Consider the following 21,971-nt stretch of genomic DNA (forward strand, 5'->3'; position numbering starts at 1 on the left):
GGCCCAAGTCATTCTCTTCAGGGGTCACCGAAGGCCATTTTACTTGTGTCGTTTATCAGGCACAAATGCTTGTTCCTGATAAGTGGCTCGAATAAAGGCGCCGCTTATCACCAGATGAACCTGCAAAAGCTTATTCACTGGATAAAAGCATAGTTGATGTGGACATTGAAATCATTGTTTCTGGGCAGCTTTTCATGCAGTGTCATTGACACGTCTGTGACACGGTCCCCTGGTGGAAGGCGATACAGGGTGCAGATATCGGCGGTTAGGTGGACTGCGTCCATGATGCGCACGAGGGCACACTGCATGTCTCCATGGCAACACCCAATCACAAAGAACGTACACGGATGGAGAACTAAAGATGCAGGCCTGTGCTGGGCTGAAACGTTGCAGCGGAATATACTGGGTCCACCCCCCCAGCCCCCTTTTTCTTTTTCACTGAATTTTGGAGTGGAGCCTTGTCTTTCTTTACTACTGGATATTCAGTGGTCCCATTGCCCAGGGCCCCGAGTGATTGCACCCACATCTTCACTGACTGTGCTGATATTTTTTTATACCTTTTCAAAGTTGCTGCAGGGACCCCCATATTCAATCATCTGGTAGCATCGTGCTGCTGTGTGAGCAGGTAATATTTGAATGTATCTGTACGGTGTGCCCTAGGCGGGGGACATTGGAGAGATGGGTCGGGCAGGAGATAGGCAAGGGGCGGGAGATAGGCAAGGGGCGGGAGATAGGCAAGGGGCGGGAGATAGGCAAGGGGCGGGAGATAGGCAAGGGGCGGGAGATAGGCAAGGGGCGGGAGATAGGCAAGGGGCGGGAGATAGGCAAGGGGCGGGAGATAGGCAAGGGGCGGGAGATAGGCAAGGGGCGGGAGATAGGCAAGGGGCGGGAGATAGGCAAGGGGCGGGAGATAGGCAAGGGGCGGGAGATAGGCAAGGGGCGGGAGATAGGCAAGGGGCGGGAGATAGGCAAGAGGCGGGAGATAGGCAAGAGGCGGGAGATAGGCAAGAGGCGGGAGATAGGCAAGAGGCAGGAGATAGGCAAGGTAGGAGATAGGTAAGGTAGGAGATAGGTAAGGCAGGAGATAGGTAAGGTAGGAGATAGGTAAGGTAGGAGATAGGTAAGGTAGGAGATAGGTAAGGCAGGAGATAGGTAAGGCAGGAGATAGGTAAGGTAGGAGATAGGTAAGGTAGGAGATAGGTAAGGTAGGAGATAGGTAAGGTAGGAGATAGGTAAGGCAGGAGATAGGTAAGGCAGGAGATAGGTAAGGTAGGAGATAGGTAAGGTAGGAGATAGGTAAGGTAGGAGATAGGTAAGGTGTGAGATTCATTTAGGACAGACAGATCCCGTTGTTTCCCGGACACGGACCATAATGGAAGTTACAACCCCCCCCGGAGGACCTTGTATTCCTACTCATGTACGATCAGCACCGGCAGCTCATCCCTCCAGGTCTCGGGCGATTCCTCAGCTTCACCCGTCACTACTGAAGAGACACCACTTGCCGAAATCGAACCGGCTCAATCATTCTTTTCTTCTGAGATCTGCCATTGGGAGGTGAAAAGTGTGGAGAACCCAAAAACCATAAGCTGGTTGTCTGGCCCCGGAGAAACTGCTGGGTTCAGCCTACATTTACTAATGTGTACGAGCGCCTACATGACAAGCCGGCCGATGCAAACGCCTGTCCGGATAGACTCCATGGTACGCTGCTATAGATAATAGGAGGGTCACCGACTAGAAATAGCTGACACAGTAGCTGGACGACAAGCGTGGACAGCTGGGGTCTTAATAAATCTCTGGACGGTGGCGAGGGCTGAGCTACTGGACATTTAGAGATACAGAGGTGCCCATCGTGGCTTCAGAAACAGAAGGAAACTAACAGCAGGATATGAAAGGGATGAATAAGTGTAAAATCTAAAGGGGCACTCCACCTGTAGGGACATCAGGGAAAATAGCTGAGGGTCTGTGAGATGGGACCATTACTAATTCTGACGTTAAAGGGCCAGATGTGCAGCTTAGCCTCTTTTCTGCCAGTGTAAGTGGCGTTCCCCTTTAACGTTGAATGTATGTGTGTGTCCTCGCATACTGCAGGATCTGTGGCTACAGAAGCGATGTAAGTGACCACCTGCCGAACCCGTCACTGCACGGTTTATAGGTTTCATACTTTCACTTGGAATTTTACAAATTTCATAAGAGCTGATGTCATTTCCTGGTAATTATGGCCTCGTCAGTAACATTTAAGGAGCACCGGCCTCGTACCAGTTCCAACCGCCATGATGACAGAGGTCCTGCATAGAGATGGGGGGGGGGGGTATATTTTGCAACCATTTTTTATTGCTTTTAGCCTCTGAGCGATCGTGTCCTTGTACCAGCAAAAAACAACCTTTTATTAAACGACCTGAATGCGGATGGCGTCGATGTAATGTCCGTTTTTATCAGACACCCATCAATAAACGGTGCATGCTGCGACTTTCTCCGCACAGGTCAAGAATCGCACATGTGAACAGGGCCATAAAGGGTCAACGATCAGTCCGTGTGCGCCCAGACGTGAACATCGCTCCTCGGACTGAGGCCCGATTTATCAAAAATAGGAACATGAAGCAGATATGCAAATAGACACAATGAATCTCCCACTGCTCTGTGTATATAAACAGCATCTCTGTCTCCATGGTAACAGACTACAAACCTTGTAGTCAGAGCCTGCAGTGATGTATTACAGACAGTAGAAGGAGCAGCAGAGGGAGTGGAGTAACGCAGGATCGGACTACTGATTCATCATGCCTTCACTCCAGAATTCTGGCTTCAAAAAGTAAAAAATATGGGCTTTTGCGACTTTTTGAAATTCTGCAAAAACGTTGCGACTTTTTGCATTTTATTAATGCTCCACTTTTGGGAAAGTGGGTGCGATTGGCTATGTTAATGAGTTTCACCCCAGATTTGTCAATGAGACTTTTTTTTTTTTTTTTTAATAAAGGCCCAATCGCGCTCCAGTAGGAGGGAAAAACCGGAGTCGCTTTTCTAGATGAAAGTGTTAGGGCTCAGGCTGTTGGCATTTTTGAAGTCTACAAATCATGGATACGGGCCGTGTGTTCCAGATTTTGAACGGAACGTCCTGCCCTCAATAGAACTGTCCTATCAGTAAAACAGACAAGTGTAGGACATGTTCTATTTTTTTGCAGGGCCGAGGAACGGACATACGGATGCATCTTTTACGGCCCCATTAAAGTGAATGGGTCGGCATCTAACCTGCAGAAAATGCGGATCGGATGTGGCCCAAAAATAGGTTTGTGTGCACGAGCCCTTAGGTTTAAGGATGAGATACATTTTTCAAACACGTAACATTTGATAAATGTGGCATAAAGTGCGCCAACGCAGTCTGACTTCAAATATAAAAAGTTCCCCCCATGGGATTTGTTTGCAGCCGGTTTGTAACCCATGGAGACACATAGCTCTGCATCTAGGCTGTATACATTAAAGGGAAGAAAATATGGTTTCAAGACAATTTGCTGAATTTGACTTTGGGAAATATAACTGAAAGCATCAAGAACAAACATAGCCCCGCTCCTGGACAGCACGTTATCCCTATCCCTATCCTGTATGACACATCATCATATCACTGTGACATGACAAACTCAGCTCTGCTAGAACGTTATATACATCTTACTGGAAACAGAGAAATCCGAATAAAAAGGATAAGGTTTGTTTTTCCAGCTTTGGGTTGGTATTTAAGACACTGGAGTTCACTGTGATGTAATACCGGAGGCACTCGCAATATGTAAATAAAGGGCGCAGTGCAGGGCACACTGACAGCAGCCACGTAATGAAGAGACTGGGAAACGGTCTAAGTGCGGAATCTAAAAAGGACTATGTATACTCAACCAGTATTCAAAACATTCCCCTGCGTCCTAGTACTCCGAGGACGAGGGAAGATGAGAGAGTGCAGCTCTGGAGTATAATACAGGATGTAACTCAGGATAAATATATGTACACAGTGACTGCACCAGCAGAATAGTGAGTGCAGCTCTGGAGTATAATACAGGATGTAACTGAGGATCAGTACAGGATAAGTAATGTAATGTATGTACACAGTGACTCCACCAGCAGAATAGTGAGTGCAGCTCTGGAGTATAATACAGGATGTAACTCAGGATCAGTACAGTATAAGTAATGTATGTACACAGTGACTGCACCAACAGAATAGTGAGTGCAGCTCTGGAGTATAATACAGGATGTAACTCAGGATCAGTACAGGATAAGTAATGTATGTACACAGTGACTGCACCAGCAGAATAGTGAGTGCAGCTCTGGAGTATAATACAGGATGTAACTCAGGATCAGTACAGGATAAGTAATGTATGTATGTACACAGTGACTGCACCAGCAGAATAGTGAGTGCAGCTCTGGAGTATAATACAGGATGTAACTCAGGATCAGTACAGGATAAGTAATGTATGTACACAGTGACTCCACCAACAGAATAGTGAGTGCAGCTCTGGAGTATAATACAGGATGTAACTCAGGATCAGTACAGGATAAGTAATGTATGTACACAGTGGCTCCACCAGCAGAATAGTGAGTGCAGCTCTGGAGTATAATACATAGAAACCTAAAATGTGTCGGCAGACAAGAACCATTTGGCCCATCTAGTCTGCCTAATATACTGAATACTATGGATAGCCCCCGGCCCTATCTTATATGGAGGATGGCCTTATGCCTATCCCATGCATGCTTAAACTCCTTCCCTGTATTTGCAGCTACCACTTCTGCAGGAAGGCTATTCCATGCATCCACTACTCTCTCAGTAAAGTAATACTTCCTGATATTACTTTTAAACCTTTGTCCCTCTAATTTAAAACGATGTCCTCTTGTAGAAGTTTTTCTTCTTGTAAATCTTCTCTCCTCTTTTACCTTGTAGATTCCCTTTATGTATTTAGCAGTTTCTCTCATCTCCCCTCTGTCTCGTCTTTCTTCCCAGCTATACATGTTAAGGTCCTTTAATCTTTCCTGGTAAGTTTTGTCCTGCAATCCATGGACCAGTTTAGTAGCTCTTCTCTGAACTCTCTCCAAAGTATCAATATCCTTCTGGAGATATGGTCTCCAGTACTGAGCACAATACTCCAGATGAGGTCTCACTAGTGCTCTGTAGAGCGGCATGAGCGCCTCCCTCTGTCTACTGGTAATGCCTCTCCCTATACACCCAAGCATTCTGCTAGCATCTCCTGCTGCTCTATGACATGGTCTGCCTACCTTTAAGTCTTCTGAAATAATGACCCCTAAATCCCTTTCCTCAGATACTGAGGTTAGGACTGTATCACTGATTTTATATTCTGCTCTTGGGTTTTTACGTCCCAGGTGCATTATTTTGCACTTATTCACATTAAATTTTAGTTGCCAGATTTTTGACCATTCCTCTAGTTTTCCTAAACCCTTTTCCATTTGTTGTATCCCTCCAGGAACATCAACCCTGTTACAAAGCTTTGTGTCATCAGCAAAAAGACCCACCTTACCATCGAGGCCTTCTGCAATTTCGCTGATAAAGATATTACACAATATGGGTCCCAGAACAGATCCCTGAGGTACCCCACTGGTGAAAGTTTACATGGTGTGTTCAATAAAAACATGGTAACATTTAATTCTTTGTGTGTTATTAGTTTAAGCCGACTGTGATTGTCTATTTTTGTGACTTAGATGAAGATCAGATCACATTTTATGACCAATTTGTGCAGAAATCCATATAATTCCAAAGGGTTCACATACTTTTTCTTGCAACTGTACCTTCCTTCTTTTGTATTTAATTTGTTAACTCCTTGTTTTAGTTTCCTTTTTTCATTTATGTATCTGAAGAATGCCTTATCGCCTTTTTTCCCTGACTGAGCTAATTTCTCTTCTGCCTGTGCTTTAGAAGCTCTTATAACTTGCTTGGCCTCTCTCTGCCTAATCTTATAAATTTGCCTGTCATCCTCGTTTTGTTTTTTTAAATAATTACTAAATGCTATCTTTTTGTTTTTAATGATTTTGGCCACTTCTGCTGAGTACCACAGTGGTCTCTTTCTTTGCTTTTACTGACAAGCCTAATGCAATTTTCTGTTGCCTTCAATAGTGCCACTTTTAAGTAGTCCCATTTCTCCTGGACTCCAATGAAACTGTTCCAATCTGATAGGGACTCGTATACCACTAATCTAATTTTAGAAAAGTCAGTTTTTCTAAAATCTAAAACTTTTGTTTTTGTGTGGTGTGACTCAGTCACTGTACTCATAGTAAACCACACTGACTGGTGATCACTAGATCCTATGCTTTCCCCTACAGTAATATCAGATACCAAATTCCCATTTCTGAATACTAAATCTAAAATGGCCTCCTTCCAGGTTGGCTCCTCCACTACTTGCTGTAGAGATAATCCCATTAGGGAATTTAGAATATCTGTACTCCTGGCAGAACTAGCTATTTTGGTTTTCCAGTTTACATCAGGAAGATTAAAGTCTCCCATAATGATAACTTCCCCCTTTATTTTATCTATTTCCTCAACTAATAGATCATCTAATTCTTTGACTTGGCTAGGTGGTCTATATATCACACCTACACGAGTTACCTTATGATTATCAAGCTGCAAGGTAACCCAAACTGACTCTAAATTGGTCTCGCTAAGGGTACTTTCACACTTGCGGCAGGACGGATCCGACATGCTGTTCACCATGTCGGATCTGTCCTTCTGCTATTTCGCCGTGCCGCCGCTCTGTCCCGATTAACTATAATGGGGACGGGGGCGGAGCTCCGGCGCAGCACGGCGAAAGCCGCCGGACTAAAAAGTCTGCCATGTCCGACTTTTTAGTCCGGCGGCTTTCGCCGTGCTGCGCCGGAGCTCCGCCACCGTCCCCATTATAGTCAATGGGGACAGAGCGGCGGCACGGCGAAATAGCGGAAGGACGGATCCGACATGGTGAACAGCATGTCGGATCCGTCCTGCCGCAAGTGTGAAAGTACCCTAACTTGTATTAAATTAGATTTTATGCTATTTTTCACATACAAGACCACCCCTCCCCCTTTCTTGCCTTCTCTGTCTTTCCTGTATAGAGAGAACCCTGGTATTGTTATATCCAGTCATAACTTCCATTGAACCACGTCTCAGTAACAGCCACTAAATCTATATTCTCAGATGCCATTATAGACTCAAGTTCATTGACATTATTCCCTAAACTGCAAGCATTTGTAGACAAGACTCTGAGCTTGTCATTTCTTACCCTCTGTGCTTCTGGCATCTTCTGGCATTGTTCTGGGGGGCAGTCAGACTGCTGGATTATCACTCTTTTGCCCCCCTTTCCTAGTTTAAATGCTCCTTAGCAAATACTTGGAACTGTTCACTGAGGACATTCGTTCCCTTGAGAGAAAGATGCAAACCATCTTTCTTGTACAGTTCTTTTCCATTCCAATGAGGGCTAACATGAGACACAAAGCCAAACCCTTGGTTCAGACACCATTCACCAAGCCATACATTGAATTCCTTAATGCGCATCTTCCTGTCATGCTGAAGGTTATGCACAGGCAAAACTGCAGAGAATGAAACCGTTGATGCAACCTCCCGTATATCATTTCCAAGTGTGTGAAAAGCTTCCCTCACATTTGAAACCTCATTGCAAGCCAGATCATTTGTCCCAAGATGGACAATAACATCCACCTCCCTTTCCTGCTTTGCTTGCCTAACAATATTAAGGATCCGTCGTCTATCCCTGCTAGCAGTAGCACCAGGGAGACATCTCACAAAACCATTTTCCTCAAACTTCACACCTCTTATGATAGAACACCAACAGCTGCTTACTATCAGTCCTCACCTTCTTTTTGTCTTTGGCTGCAGTCTTGCATACTTTAGGCATGGGAGATGATTGTTCCTCACCCACTGTGCCTGAGCCATCCGCCATGTTGCTCTTGCACTCTGAATGTGCTGTAAATGAATTATGGAGAGCCACAGACTGTGGGACATGCCTTCTATCCACAACTCTCAGTCTACCAGAACCTGCAGTAACCCATCTTCCATTTCTAGGGGGCCTCTGTGGCAGTGGCAAGTGCAACGTTCTCAGCCTTAGTTTGTTTAACGGTTAATTTACAAATCTCAGATTTCAAAAATGCAATTTCCTGCTGCATTATGGAGAGCTGTCTACAGATCAGACAGCATCCAAACCTCTGAGGAGTGGAACCTGAAATAAAAGCACAACAATTCCTGCACATAACCAGGTCTGCCATTGTAAAGAGGGGAAAGATTTTAAACAAACAAATCTTACTTTTTTAGATTGCATCCACCTCCAGATTACCTCCTGGGTATCTCCTGTATCTGAAGAATGTCAGATACATTACTTATCCTGTACTGATCCTGAGTTAAATCCTGTATTATACTCCAGAGCTGCACTCACTATTCTGCTGGTGCAGTCACTGTGTACATACATTACTTATCCTGTACTGATCCTGAGTTACATCCTGTATTATACTCCAGAGCTGCACTCACTATTCTGCTGGGCAGTCACTGTGTACATACATTACATTACTTATCCTGTACTGATCCTAAGTTACATCCTGTATTATACTCCAGAGCTGCACTCACTATTCTGCTGGTGCAGTCACTGTGTACATACATTACTTATCCTGAGTTACATCCTGTATTATACTCCAGAGCTGCACTCACTATTCTGCTGGGCAGTCACTGTGTACATACATTACATTACTTATCCTGTACTGATCCTGAGTTACATCCTGTATTATACTCCAGAGCTGCACTCACTATTCTGCTGGTGCAGTCACTGTGTACATACATTACTTATCCTGAATTACATCCTGTATGCACACAGTGACTGCAACAGCAGAATAGTGAGTGCAGCTCTGGAGTATAATACAAGATGTACCTAAACGTATGTAAAAACAGTGGCTCGCCTTTTTCTTTTCTGTTGTCAAAAGGTGTAATAGGAGCGGTTCAGGATATAATGTATTGCTGTATTTTATAATACAATATATTATCAATGTCTTATCCCCTTGAAACCACTGGGAACAATTATGCTCAATAATGGGCCTAAAAGTGACAGGAGACGAGTACCAGGCGGCATTGCCCACCCCCCACCCTTGCCACAAAGTCTCTTGGGAAGCTAGAAAGCCCATATACAGATGCTGTAGAGCATTATTATATTAATATTTTAGAATTACCCGCAGTCCCATGCAAAACCACGGCCATTATATCATGAGTTGTGCATATAATGGTAACTCTGCTGCCTACATACACATTGACTGCGTTATCTATAATGACTTTATGATGCCACACAACCTCTGCTGCCTATGGCGACATCTATCCTGACATAAGGACCTGCGCCGGACACTGAGCGCAGGATAGCTCCGCGCCATCAGTCTGAATGGGGCCCAGCCGTAATACTCATCTTTAAAGAGCACCTCCAATGATAATAGCAAAAAAGATGAGGGGGAAAAAAATACATAAATAAAACAAAAAAATAAAATAAAGTCCTGTGCAGACCTATTACTTCTCTCACTGGCATCAGTAGCACAAATCTCTATCCTGTCCTGATTATTTGCAACAATGTATCAGTGCCGGTAAATATATCTCCTTGTTCACAGAGGATTATCTAGACTGGATACAACTGTAAAACATCCTCCGCCACGAGTAGTATCAGGTCTGTACAATCAATTTCTGAATGTACGAAATCATGTTTCCATCCACTGACAGCAAGCAGCGATTTAGAATATGGCGAGTATTAGTCATTTAAACACAGACTATATTTGCATTGGGAGAATTATTGTCTTCTATTGCTCTTATCTAGACAACACCAAGGGTTAGGAATTTAACCCTTTTTTTGCCATAGACCACCAGGAATCCTTACAGGGATACTGCTATTAATCCCTTCACTGTCTTAGCCCACCAACGATTATAGCATGATTAACCCCTTCAATGCCATAGATCACCAATGATTATGGTATTAACCCCTTCAATAACCTACACAACCAGGAGTTCAGACATTAGCCCCTTCACTGCCCCAAACTACCTGAAATACTACTATTAATCGCTTAACCTGGTCGATGCTCTAGACCACCAGGGATCATGGCATTAACCCCTTCAATAGCCTAGAACACTAGAAATTTAGACATATATCCCATCACTGCCCTATACCACAACGTATACTACCCCTAATCAATAGACCTCCAGGGACTCTGACAATATCCCCCTCACTCTCCTAGACCACCAGATATACTGACATTAAAAAAAGGATTGCAGAAAAATATTAAAATATTGCGCGATGTAAAAAACGTTGCCGCAGAGTTGGATTGGTCATACAACGCACCCTTTCATGCAATGTGATTTCTCTGTAAACATACCTGAAGTCTTAGGTGAAGCCACAAATAACGTTGATATCAGGAGAAGCTGCGCCAAGATGACAAACTCCTCTCTCGTACTTGCTCCCGCGACCTACTCGCTTCTGCGCGATTCGCTTTGCTCACAGCTTTATGTAAAACTGTCCTAAGAAACAAATTGGCAGGTCATTCTGGCAACAGATAAGAGCCATGAAAATGTTAGAATTAGTAATGACGATAAGGCAGAGGCAAACGTCCAAATTGTCAAAGATGGAGAAGGTTTTATTTTCCTTCCTTAAATGGGTCCTCTCGCTTCAGCCAGTGGCGTTTATCAGGTAGAGAAAGTGAATACAAGCCACTTACTAATGTATTGCCATTAACCATATTGCCTCCTTTGCTGGCCGGATTCATTTTTCCATCGCATTATACACTGCTCGTTTCCATGGTTACAGACCACCCTGCAATCCATCAGTGGTGGTCGCGCTTGCACCCTATAGGAAAAAGCGCCGGCCTCTCTGGTGGCCGTAATCGTAGGAGCGTGCACAGACGCCGCATGCACAGACGCTCCTGTCCCAGTCACCGCTGCAACCCCTGGATGCCAGTAGTGTATAATGTACTGGAACAATGAATCCGGCCAGCAGAGGAGGCAATATGGAGAATCACAATACATTAGTAAGTGCCTTGTATTGACTTTTTCTACATAAGTGCAGTTTGCTGTACTGAGACGACCTCTTTACAAAAAATAAATAAATAAAAATAAATAAATAAAAAAGCTTCACCATGAGATTTTTGCACCCCCTTAATAAAACCGTGCTTTTGCACCATGCTGTGCGTTCTCCTGTCTACACGATGCAGCTCCTGCACTTCAGTCCTGCTCCATCTATAAAGGTAACAGAATAGCTGTGCAGCGCACTCGGCTCTGCTGTGCTCGGTGACTTTCCTCTTCCATCCTGTGCATCGCTCCCTTATTTCCTGCATCTCTTGGGGACTTACCTTGGAAGTCGTGAGATGTGTCGCGCCGGCTCCTGGGATTCTGCTGGTTTTGACTCTTTGCGGAGCCAAGATCTAGGCAAAGACTTCAGTCGCTTTATCACTCCCTCGGCTGTACGAGAGGAGGGACCACATAGTGGCTTTTATACAGAACGTGGCCCTAGGAGAATAAGATGCTGGTGTGAGCTGAATGGATCCAACCTTAAAGGAGGTGGGGGGGGGGGGGGGGGGGGGGGTTCTACTTTTATATAAATAAACCTTAAAGGGGCATACCAGATTCAGCAAAGGCAGCTTATTCAGTGTATGATGAAAAGCTGTAGAACTTTCTGAATCAACTCCTTGTGGTTTTCAAGATCTCTGATGACTGTCAATTAATACACTGGACTTCCAGGCTGATATAATGTATCATTGCAGGTAAAATGTAACAAACTATCAGGACAGGGGTAGAGATCTGTGCTGCTGATGATATGTTTAACTTACAGAGGATTGGCCGGCTGTTATATACTATAGGCTTTTTTTTTCCACCACTGTAACAATCACTGCTTGCTGCCAGTGAATGGAAACATTTTTTGTTTGCATCTATAAACTGAAAATCTGTACAGACCTAACATGTCTCACAGTAAGGACTCATGCACAGGAACGTATTTTTTAATCCGCATCCAATCCGCCTTTTTTTTGCGGGTCGGATGCAGACCCATTCACTTCAACAGGGCCGCAAAAGATGTGGACAGCAATTCCACGTGCTGTCGGCATCCATATGTTCGCCACCCGCAAGAAAACAGAACAAGTCCTATTTTTGTCAATATTAGGGGCAAGGGGGGTAGGGGGGAGAGCTCTATAGAGGGCAGGACGCTCCATTCTGCAAAATGCGGAACGCACACAGACGGTATCCATGTTTTGCGGATCCGCAATTTGCAGATTGGAAAACAGGCTACGATCGTGTGCATGAGCCCTAAAGGGTTTGCTTTGATTGCATCCAGTCAAGCTAAATAAATCAGCAGCGCAAACCTGTCCTGTCCTGATCGTTCGCTACAATGTGTCAGCCAGGAACCCCGACTATTTAGCTCGCAGCCAGTCCTCTAGACTGGATACAATTGTAGCAAACTCTCAGCTGTGAGAAGTATTAGATCTGTAAAGATTTTCAGCCTCTGAGTGGAAATGAAAATGCTCTCATTCACTGACAGCCAGCAGAGGTCTTGAACAAAAAAAAAAAAAGTGTACTAGAAAGTTACAGTGCTGCTCGTCATGTACAGCTCATGACAGTGCAGTTACGGTCTAGTCACATGTTGCGGTCAAATCCAGCCATGGTTTTTGCAGAAATTACATACGTGACCAGGGCAGATTTCTATCCACTGTAGTTAAACAATGAACTTACAATTGAATGACAGCAAGCAGAGATCTTGAAAACTGCAAGAAATTGTTATAGAATGTATACTGAAAAAACGTTAAACTTTTTATATGATGAAATAAACTGAAATCAGAATATCCAATTTAATTATTCTAAGATAGTTTTGTTTCAACCTCTTATTGCTTCAGAGATTTCTGCTTGCAGTCAGTGAATAGAAACATTGTTATTTGCATTCAATTACCGAACACCTGTCCTAATCACGGCCAACAGAGCCAGGCGCACGGCTCGTTACAGTGCATCAGAGATCGCTCTTATCACTAGTCCTGGGGTAACTGGACAAGCTTTCTGCATGTGAACACAAACACTTCCACTCACAGACAGCAATAAGAGATCTTGCAAATAAGGAATTGATACAAAGTATATTAAAAAGTTGCTCTCCATCGTACAACAACTCCCATTATTGGAATACGACCCCATTGAATTGTTTTGATTCCAAACCATGAAAGCATTTGCTGCATGACTGGGACAGAAGCCGCGCGCGAGGTACGTACAGAAACGCCACGACGCGAGCAGCGATTCCACGTATCTCTGGTAGGTGATGGTTCAGATGTCAAAACAGGAAGAGATGATTGCCAAAGTCAGCAGCCGATTAGGAGGAGCGCGTGGTGCACTCCTCGCCCTTACAATGGACCTTCCCGTTTAGAAAGCTCATCCTCACACACCCGGTCAGAGAATTTGGGGTAAACAGGGGTGGGGTCCTCTCCTCCGTTTCCACAGTGGGGAGCGGCTACAAAGAGCGTCTCTCCCTCTGGAGGACCCGGCCAGTCCTGCATTACACAGACATCCCATTGGTATGAACGGCACCATGTAATGCTTCATTTCTCCCTGGGGTGGCGCTGCAAGGAAACTGACCCTAGTTTATCAAGGCTGCTTGACTTATGTAATTTATGGCTAGGTGCAGGCCTCATCATAAATTCCCTGCTTACTGCCATGTTTGATTGTAAAGAGCACTTGTCAGCAGGATCGACCCTATTAGTCCAGGCCTGCAACCTGGTAGAGTTGATCCTACTGATTAAAATGATACTTGCCTTGTGAAAATCTGTTGGTGTTCCTGAGTAAAAAATAAATAAATAAAAGACTTTTATACTTTTTATGCAAATAAGGACATTAGTGCACTGAGGGGCGGGGCTTGACTCCTCTGTGCCCCTCAGCTTTCCAGTGCTGGCCACGCCCCTGGTGCATTCCTTTGGAATACCATGGATTTCTGCATTGATGACATAAAATATGTGGTCGGACGTTACAGACAAATACAATGTAACAACACACAAATAATGACCAGTTATTGAGGAAGCAGTCAGAGCGTAGAGGCCAAAAGTAAGTGAACCCCTAAGATTTGCACAATGTTGAGGAGGAATTTTGGACCATTGCGTCTCCATTCATCATTTTTTCTGAGTGCGCGCAGCCTTCTTCAGGTCCTGTCACATCATCTCCAGTCCAAAACATGAATTTTCTTCTTTTTCCACAATTTTTTGGCCCCGTTTTTTGCGTTCCTTATACAGTCCGTATACAGAACCATTTAAATGGGTCCACAAAAAAAACGGAATGTACTCCGTAAGCATTCCGTTTCCGTTTTTCCATTCCGTTGAAAGATAGAACATGTCCTATTATTGCCCGCAAATCACGTTCCGTGGCTCCATTCAAGTCAATGGGTCCGCAAAAAAAAAAATGAACTCCGTATTTCTTCCGTATCCGTTCCTGCGGAACCATCTATTGAATATTTTATGCCCAGCCCAATTTTTTCTACGTAATTACTGTATACTGTATATGGCATACGGAAAAAACGGAACGGAAACACAATGGATACAAAAAAAACGGAACAACGGATCCGTGAAAAACGGACCGCAAAACACTGAAAAAGCCATCCGGTCGTGTGCAATAGGCCTTACTGTGGGATTTGGGCCACTGTCTTATTGCATCACCCAATTTCCCTTCAGCGCGAGGTCACGGAAACGGCCCTTACATTCTCCTGTGAAATGTTGTAATATATCATGGAATTCGTCGTTCTCTCGGTCACCAGGTCACATCTTTGCATGTCCGTTCACCAGAAATGCAAATCTATGCCAGGTATGAGCGGTTATAGATCTACGCTATCATTTTACACCCGCTTCTTCCGTAAATCCAAGGCCAGGCACGGCACTCTCCCGCTATGGCCGCTCATTTTGTTAAAAAAGTAGCAAGTCCGCAACCCACATCTGATGGTCCGCACTGCAGAAAAGTAATGCATGCCCTGCACCGTATAGTCCAGATTGCAGACCCATTCACGTGAATACAGCGTGCACATGGCCGGCGCCTGTATATTGCGGATCCGCCGCTTGCGGATGAAGTCGTGTGCATGAAGCCTAAAGGTGCAGTAAAATCATCCGAGCGGCTCGACTAAATTTACACCTTCTATTGGCTGGATTACTTTGTGGCGCAAAGTGCAAAAATATTGAAAGCATGTAGAAGTTCTTGGAGCCCAGTTCTGGCCATATAAGCCGAGTGCACTTCGCTCCAGTCTTTTTTTAGCATAATTTTTGGACTTTTTCCACACGTTTATGCCACGGTGTAAATAGTCAGAATAATTTGTAGGGAAAAAAATACTGGGCTAAGAATCTGCTGTGGTTTTCCTTTCGCTTCCGTAACGTTTTTTTACAGGTCCGTATGTGGAAACATTCATTTCAATAGGGCTTGAAAAAAATGGAAATGACTCCGTGTGCATTCCGTCCTATTCGCTCCATTCTGTCTCTGGACGCCTCCGAGGCGTTTGACAGGGTGGAGTGGGAATTCCTTTGGAAGGTTCTGGGAAGGATGGAATTTGGTACCAGATTTATAAATCTGGTTAAGCTCTTGTATAAAAGTCCCCTACGGCAAGATTGAATGTCATCGGGAGCTTCTCTGTAAATAGAGGCACCCGTCAGGGTTGTCCACTTTCGCCGTTGATATTCGATATTTATATTGAGCCCCTCGCTGCTAGAGCTAGGCAGGACCCTGGGATTGAGGGGTCTGGGATATTAGGAGTAGAGGATCGTATTTCTTTATACGCGGATGACGTGTTTTATAAACCGCACCGCCCGAACTTATTTATATAGTTAATGTTTTTGGTGCAGTTTTGGGTTTTGATATCAATTGGCCAAAGACGACATTTCTGCCAGTGGATAGAGCAGACTATTCTATTGAGGATTTCTGATTCACTTGAATATTTGGGCATGATTATATCCCCTGAAGTTGAAGATTATTTACATCTAAATCTCATTCTCATTGATAAGTAAGTTGAGGGCAAAAGTGGCGGTTTGGCGCGGACTTTCCTGATCTAGAGCGGACAGAGCGTCCCTGGTGAAGATGGTGATATCGCCCCCGACTCCTCTGTTCTTAGGAACTCCGCAGTGTGGATCGAGGAGAAGTTCTTTAAGTTAATTGAGAGAATTATTAATGATCTGCGGAAGAAAGTGTGCGAGGCTCAAATTGGGTCCATTCACACATCCGTATGTGTTTTGCGGATCCGCAAAACACAGACACTGGCAATGTGCGTTCTGCAATTTGTGGACCGTACATCACCAGCACTATAATAGAAAATGCCTAATCTAATAGGACATGTTCTATTTTTTTGCGGAAACGGAAACATGGATGCGGAAATGCGGATCCGCAAATGCGGATAGCAAATTCCGGCCCCATTGAAAATGAATGAGTCTGCACCCGTTCCGCGGACGTGTGAATGGACCCTAAGCCGATGGAACAGGGAGGACTGAACCTTCCCTATTTTCTAATCACTGGGAGGAGAGTCCATTATGCAGGCATTTGCCAAGTAGATCCGCACAGGATTATAATCGGTTTACGTTACTGGAGTCTGGGCCGTTATCCAGAGTTCTACAGGATTATAGGGAACCTAGAAAATTATTCAGTAAGACGTGGAGCAGTATGAGGCCCCTTTCACACGAACAATACGGATTAGGTCCGGATACGTTCAGGAAAACTCGCACCATTTCACAAGCAAGTTCAGTCGGTTTTGTCGACGATTGCATTCAGTGGTTCGGTTTTTTCCGCGCGGGTGCAATGCGCTTTGATGCATTTTTCACGCGCGCGATAAAAAAACTGAAGGTTTGCAAACAACATCTCTTCGCAACCATCAGTGAAAAACGCATCGCATCCGCACCTGCTTGCGGATGCGATGTGTTTTTCAGGCAGCCTCATTCACTTCTATGGGGCCAGCGGTGCGTGAAAAACCCAGAATCTAGAACATGCTGCGATTTTCACGCAACGCAGAACTGATGCGTGAAAAACAACGCTCATGTACACAGACCCATTGAAATGAATGGGTCCGGATTCAGTGCGTTCGCATCAGGCATTGCACCCGCGCGGGAAAACTCGCTCGTGTGAAAGGGGCCTTAGAGGTTGGATGGGAATAAAAGGATCTCTTCAGTCTACGCCTCTTTGGCAGGATTACCATCTACAGGAGTTGGATGATTTCGCTGATATTGGCAGAAAAACAATATTCTGTGTGTTGCACAAGTGCAGAGTTATGGAGATCGGCGTCTTTTTTTTGGAGTTGACACAAAGCAAACAAACAATGTATCTTGGTTTCGGTACTTGCAGCCACGTTCGGCACTTTTTAGTGTAAAGGGGAGATTCCCGTTACAAATAGATACGGTTACACCTTTGAATGATTTAATAGGAAAGTCGGGCAGAAGTTTAACATTTCTCACTTTTATAAATTGCTTCTTGGAACACTATTTAATAGTATATGGTTCCCCGGACAGAAGGCTTGGGAATCTGTTTTACGGATCCAACCAGATGATTGGGGGAAAATAATGAGAAGTACGGCTAATTGCCCGCAAGGTGATTCACTTGTTTTGGTTTTGTACACGATTAATAGAATAGCTAAAATTATTACCCAAAAACTGAAAATAGTGATTCCACATACGGTGGACTGTTGGATTCTGGGAGATCTGACCCAAAGTATTTGTGACAAGTATAGAAGATTCCTTTTGATTAAAATACTCTTTTTGGCAAGACGTTTAATCACGTGAGGTTGGTTCTAGTGTGTCTGTATTTTGCGGAACGGGTGCGGACCCATTCATTCTCTATGGGGACGGAATGGATGCGGACAGCACACAGTGTGCTGTCTGCAGCCGCAATTGTGGAGCGCGGCCCCGATCTTTGGGTCCGCAGCTCCGCCAAAAACTAGAGCATGTCCTATTCTTGTCCGCAGCTTGCGGACAAGAATAGGCATTTCTATGGGGGTGCCGGGCTGATGTGTTGCGGACCCGCAATTTGCGGGTCCGCAACACAGCACGGACGTGTGAATGCAGCCTAAATGGTTAAATCTGGTCAATGAGATTAAGAGATATGAGAGAATCTTATATAAACAAGGAAATGGCGAGGAGAACTGGAATAAGATATGGGGGATTTGGAAACTTTACGTTTTCCTGCCTTCACCCCACCGTTATCCTTTCTCCGTCTTCGGTGACGGACAGGATGGGAGACGCATCGCAAGGAATGGGGAGGGAGGAGGGGGGGTAAGTATTGGGGTTAAAATGAGAAATTAATTAATGTTGAAGACTAAACTGTATAGAAAATAATTTTGTTTGCTTTTTCTTTCTCAACAAAAAATAAATAAATAAATAAATAAAAGTTTTGTTTCCCAGCATGCACCTGTGTGCGGGGAGCCTCACCGTGTAGCCCCAGCCTAAGGCAATGCAGAATTAAGCTGCCACTAGGGGGCGACACCTCCAGATGACTGTATAGGAGACAGAGCAGTGCCCTCAGGGTAAGGGGCATGGAATACAAGAGACATGGCATATAAGATGGCGGCCAGACCCCAGCGCTGTTTGTGGTCATGATGCAGCAGATTAGGAAAGAACTGGCAGGAGAGATAAGGGGGGCCCAGGCACTGCTGCTCTCCCAGGCTGAAAACTCATGTATGAACTACCCCACGGATTCTTACTCCCCCCCCCCCCCCCCATACACTTCTGTTCCTTTACTGATTTCACACATCATATCAGGACAGAAGTTTGTTCAAGCAGTGAGGCGTTATCGGGATCGCAGCTCTGCTGCCAGATAAACAGGACGCCGGCAGTGACCGTCCCCGTGAACGCTTTTCTGCACATCATCCCTTCTTTACAGTCTGTAAACACCGCAGCCACGTCTGTGATATCTATTCACGGCAGGACACGAGTAAAGGGCGGGGTAGTAAAGAAAAAACTAGAAAACAATGCAAGCGGGTGGTGGAAAGTTACACAGTGATGACCCCCCCACCTGCCCCAACAAGAAAAGTACCGCAAGTGTCCATTAGCGCCTAATTGATAATGAGAATACGTGCATCCTCCAGCTCTGTGCAACTGTCATGAAAAACTTAAGCCGCGTTGACCTCTCCATTTAGGAGATCCGGCAGGCTGTCCCGGCACACAGCAGCCTATCGGATCCTCTACTTCACCGTCAGGTGCCCACCGACTGCAATGAGGTCCGCCACAAATGCCGGGTTTCGGAAGAACAAAAACCATTGCATATAACAAAGTAACCATTGCACATCCGAAGCTCCTAACTGGAGCAGAGTGGAGTCGTTTTTCGGCTACTTTTACACCTAAAACTGATATAAATGTTAAGTAAATATTCCAGGGCCCATGGCGTGGCCCCTGCCACTCCCAAGGGGTAAGGACTGCATAAAAAAAAGTCACTCAAAGGGGTCTTGCAACTATTTTTACGCCAAAAGACAGTGTACAATTGTAAGTAAATGAAAATGTAAATTTTTTACACTTTTCAAGATCTCTGCTTGCTGTCTGTGAATGGGGACATTCTTGTCAACATCCTGAAGCTCAAAGGAGTTTCTGAAGGTTTGTTACAACGTATCCAACCACTACAGCTCCAGTAAAAAGTCTGAACTCCACAGTGATACAATGTATCAGTGCAGGTAAAATGTAGCGGGAAAGAGACTTGCTCTGCTGCTCACAACATTTTTGACTGGATACAGTTGTAGCAAACCCTGAGCTGTGAGAAGTGGCCTCAAATCGTGCCCTGGACATAGCAGCAGAGAACATGGGCATGTGATGAATTGGGTTCGTGGACCAATATGACCGCAATTCATGCTTTTTGGTTAGACCCATGTTGAGGAGAAGGCCCAGAATTTTTTTTCATTCGGAAACTTGGACTGGTTTCCACTGGAAAGACTGGGCATAAAAGCTTCCCGGGTTGGCGGCTATAAATTGTGTGGCATACCGATTTGTTTCTGCCACGACTAAGTCTAAGAGCTCCGCAGTCAAGAACAGCTCAAAAAATCCCAGGGCCGAACCGATTTGAGCCGTCTCAACCCGAACTCCAGACTGGGCGGTGAAAGGGGGAACTACAGGTGCGGCTGAAGTTGGTGACTGCCATTCAGGGTTTGCCAGCACCTCAGGGACTCTAGGGGCTCTACGGGCCTGTCTGTGCTGCGACGGGGGAACTAATGCACGTGCCACCGTACCAGCTTCAACTGCCCTTCTGGTGCTCGCCACGTCACCATGTTGTACGGCAGTGCTGGTACTAGGTCCAGGAAGGGCTGCGCTGCTGGTGTATGCCTCACCACGTTATCCGGCAGCGACAGCCCCACTCTGCTGCTCTTGAAGCGGATCCTGCGTAACCTGTGGTCTAGCGACACGGGGCCGGGTACGCCTGGTGCTGCCAGGGACCTCCGCCTCCTCGTCCGAACTTTGGGTCAGAGAGCCACTGCTTTCCACAGGTTCATATTCTGACCCGCTAGATTCGTCAGATGAGGGTTCCCACTCCTCATCCGACTGGGTCAGAATCCTGTAGGCCTCTTCAGAAGAATACCCCCTGTTTGACATTTGGACTACTAAATTTAGGGGTATTCCCTGAGACTACCCAAGAAAAAAAGCAAGCCTGTCTTACAAAGGGGAGGCTAGCGAAGTACCGGAGGCCGCTGCGGTTGATAAAAAATATCAAAACAGATTTTTTTATCGTAAAATGAATGTGCAGTTATCAAAAAAAATATATATTTTTTGTCACTGCGGTAGGGCGGGCGTGGGTGAACGCACGTGTGGGCGACCGATCAGGCCTGATCGGGCAAACACTGCCTTTTGGGTGGAGGGCGAGCTAAGGTGACACTGATACTATTATAGATCTGACCGTGATCAGTTTTGATCACTTACAGATACTATAAAAGTACAAATGCTGATTAGCGATACGTTAATCAGCGAATCAGTGACCGCGGTGCGGTGGGCTGGGCGCTAACCGATCGCTAACTACCTAACCAAGGGGCCTAAACTATCCTAAAACTATCAGTCAATACTAGTGAATAAAAAAGTGACAGTTTACACTGATCACTTTTTTCCCTTTCACTAGTGATTGACAGGGGCGATCAAGGGGTGATCAAGGGGTTAATTGGGGTGATCTGGGGCTAAGTGTAGTGTTGGTGGGTACTCACAGTTCAGTCTGCTCCTCTGCTGGAACCAACCGACCAAAAAGGACCAGCAGAGGAGCAGAGAAGCCATTTAACACCTTATATTTATAAATATAAGGTGTTAAATGGCTTGTGATTTTTTTTGAAAATCATCAACCTGCCAGCGACGATCAGAACTTGTCCTGTAACTTTTGCCGGCCCGCGATGCGCATGCGCGGGCCGGCTTTGAGCGAAATCTTGCGTCTCGCGAGATGACGCGTATATGTGTGACTCTGTGTGGAGCTGCCGCCTCCGGAATGCGATCATGCATTAGGCGGTCTGGAGGCAGTTTATTGCTAATTCCATAGAATTTCTATTTTTGCATTTCCAGCTACACTGTAATTCTCCAGAAGGATTCTAAAGAATTACATTAAAAGCAGTAAGCTTTCCCCGGAACAGCTCGTCTATAGCTGTTATTAGGGAACCAAACCAGAGTTCGGGATTTTTTTTTTTTTACAGTACAAATCAATTTATGAAGTTATTACGTCAAGTCTCGCGAGTAATAACTTCAGCTCATCGGAGCCAATACATTCTAATAAGGTACGGAGCGCTCACTCCGTACAGTATTGGAACAAAGTTTTATGTGAAGCGACTTCGGATGTTTCATCCGAAGTCGATTGGCTCATCCCTAGCTGTTATCGCAGCATGACTGACTTGAAGGCTGCAATACCATACACCGCCTGTGGATGGTAGTGGCGCTGCTTCTGTTTCTTGACACAGCCAACACATTTAAAGAAGACTCTCCAGGAGGTAGGTGTATGTGTGTCCCAGTCAACAATCAAGAGAAGACTTCACCAGAGTGAATACAGAGGGTTCACCACAAGATGTAAA

The 21,971-nt window shown here is 45.1% G+C and overlaps 1 protein-coding gene across 3 annotated transcripts in view; it reads right to left on the reverse strand.

The window, feature by feature from the left end:
- Positions 1 to 21,971, reverse strand: part of BDKRB2 (bradykinin receptor B2) — a 54,890-nt gene that overhangs the window by 9,829 nt on the left and 23,090 nt on the right. Inside the window, exons 2-3 of one of the 3 annotated variants that reach the window (XM_040412078.1) lie at positions 11,329 to 11,485; positions 10,360 to 10,501 (exon numbers count right to left, since the gene is read on the reverse strand). The exons of 1 other annotated variant lie outside the window; for it this stretch is intronic. The gene's annotated coding sequence lies outside the window, so the exon portion shown is untranslated. The remainder of the gene's footprint in view (positions 1 to 10,359; positions 10,502 to 11,328; positions 11,486 to 21,971) is intronic. One more of the 3 variants, XM_040412077.1, reaches the window with a different exon arrangement.

This window comes from Bufo bufo, chromosome 11 (assembly GCF_905171765.1).
Source record: "Bufo bufo chromosome 11, aBufBuf1.1, whole genome shotgun sequence".
Taxonomy (NCBI): domain Eukaryota; kingdom Metazoa; phylum Chordata; class Amphibia; order Anura; family Bufonidae; genus Bufo; species Bufo bufo.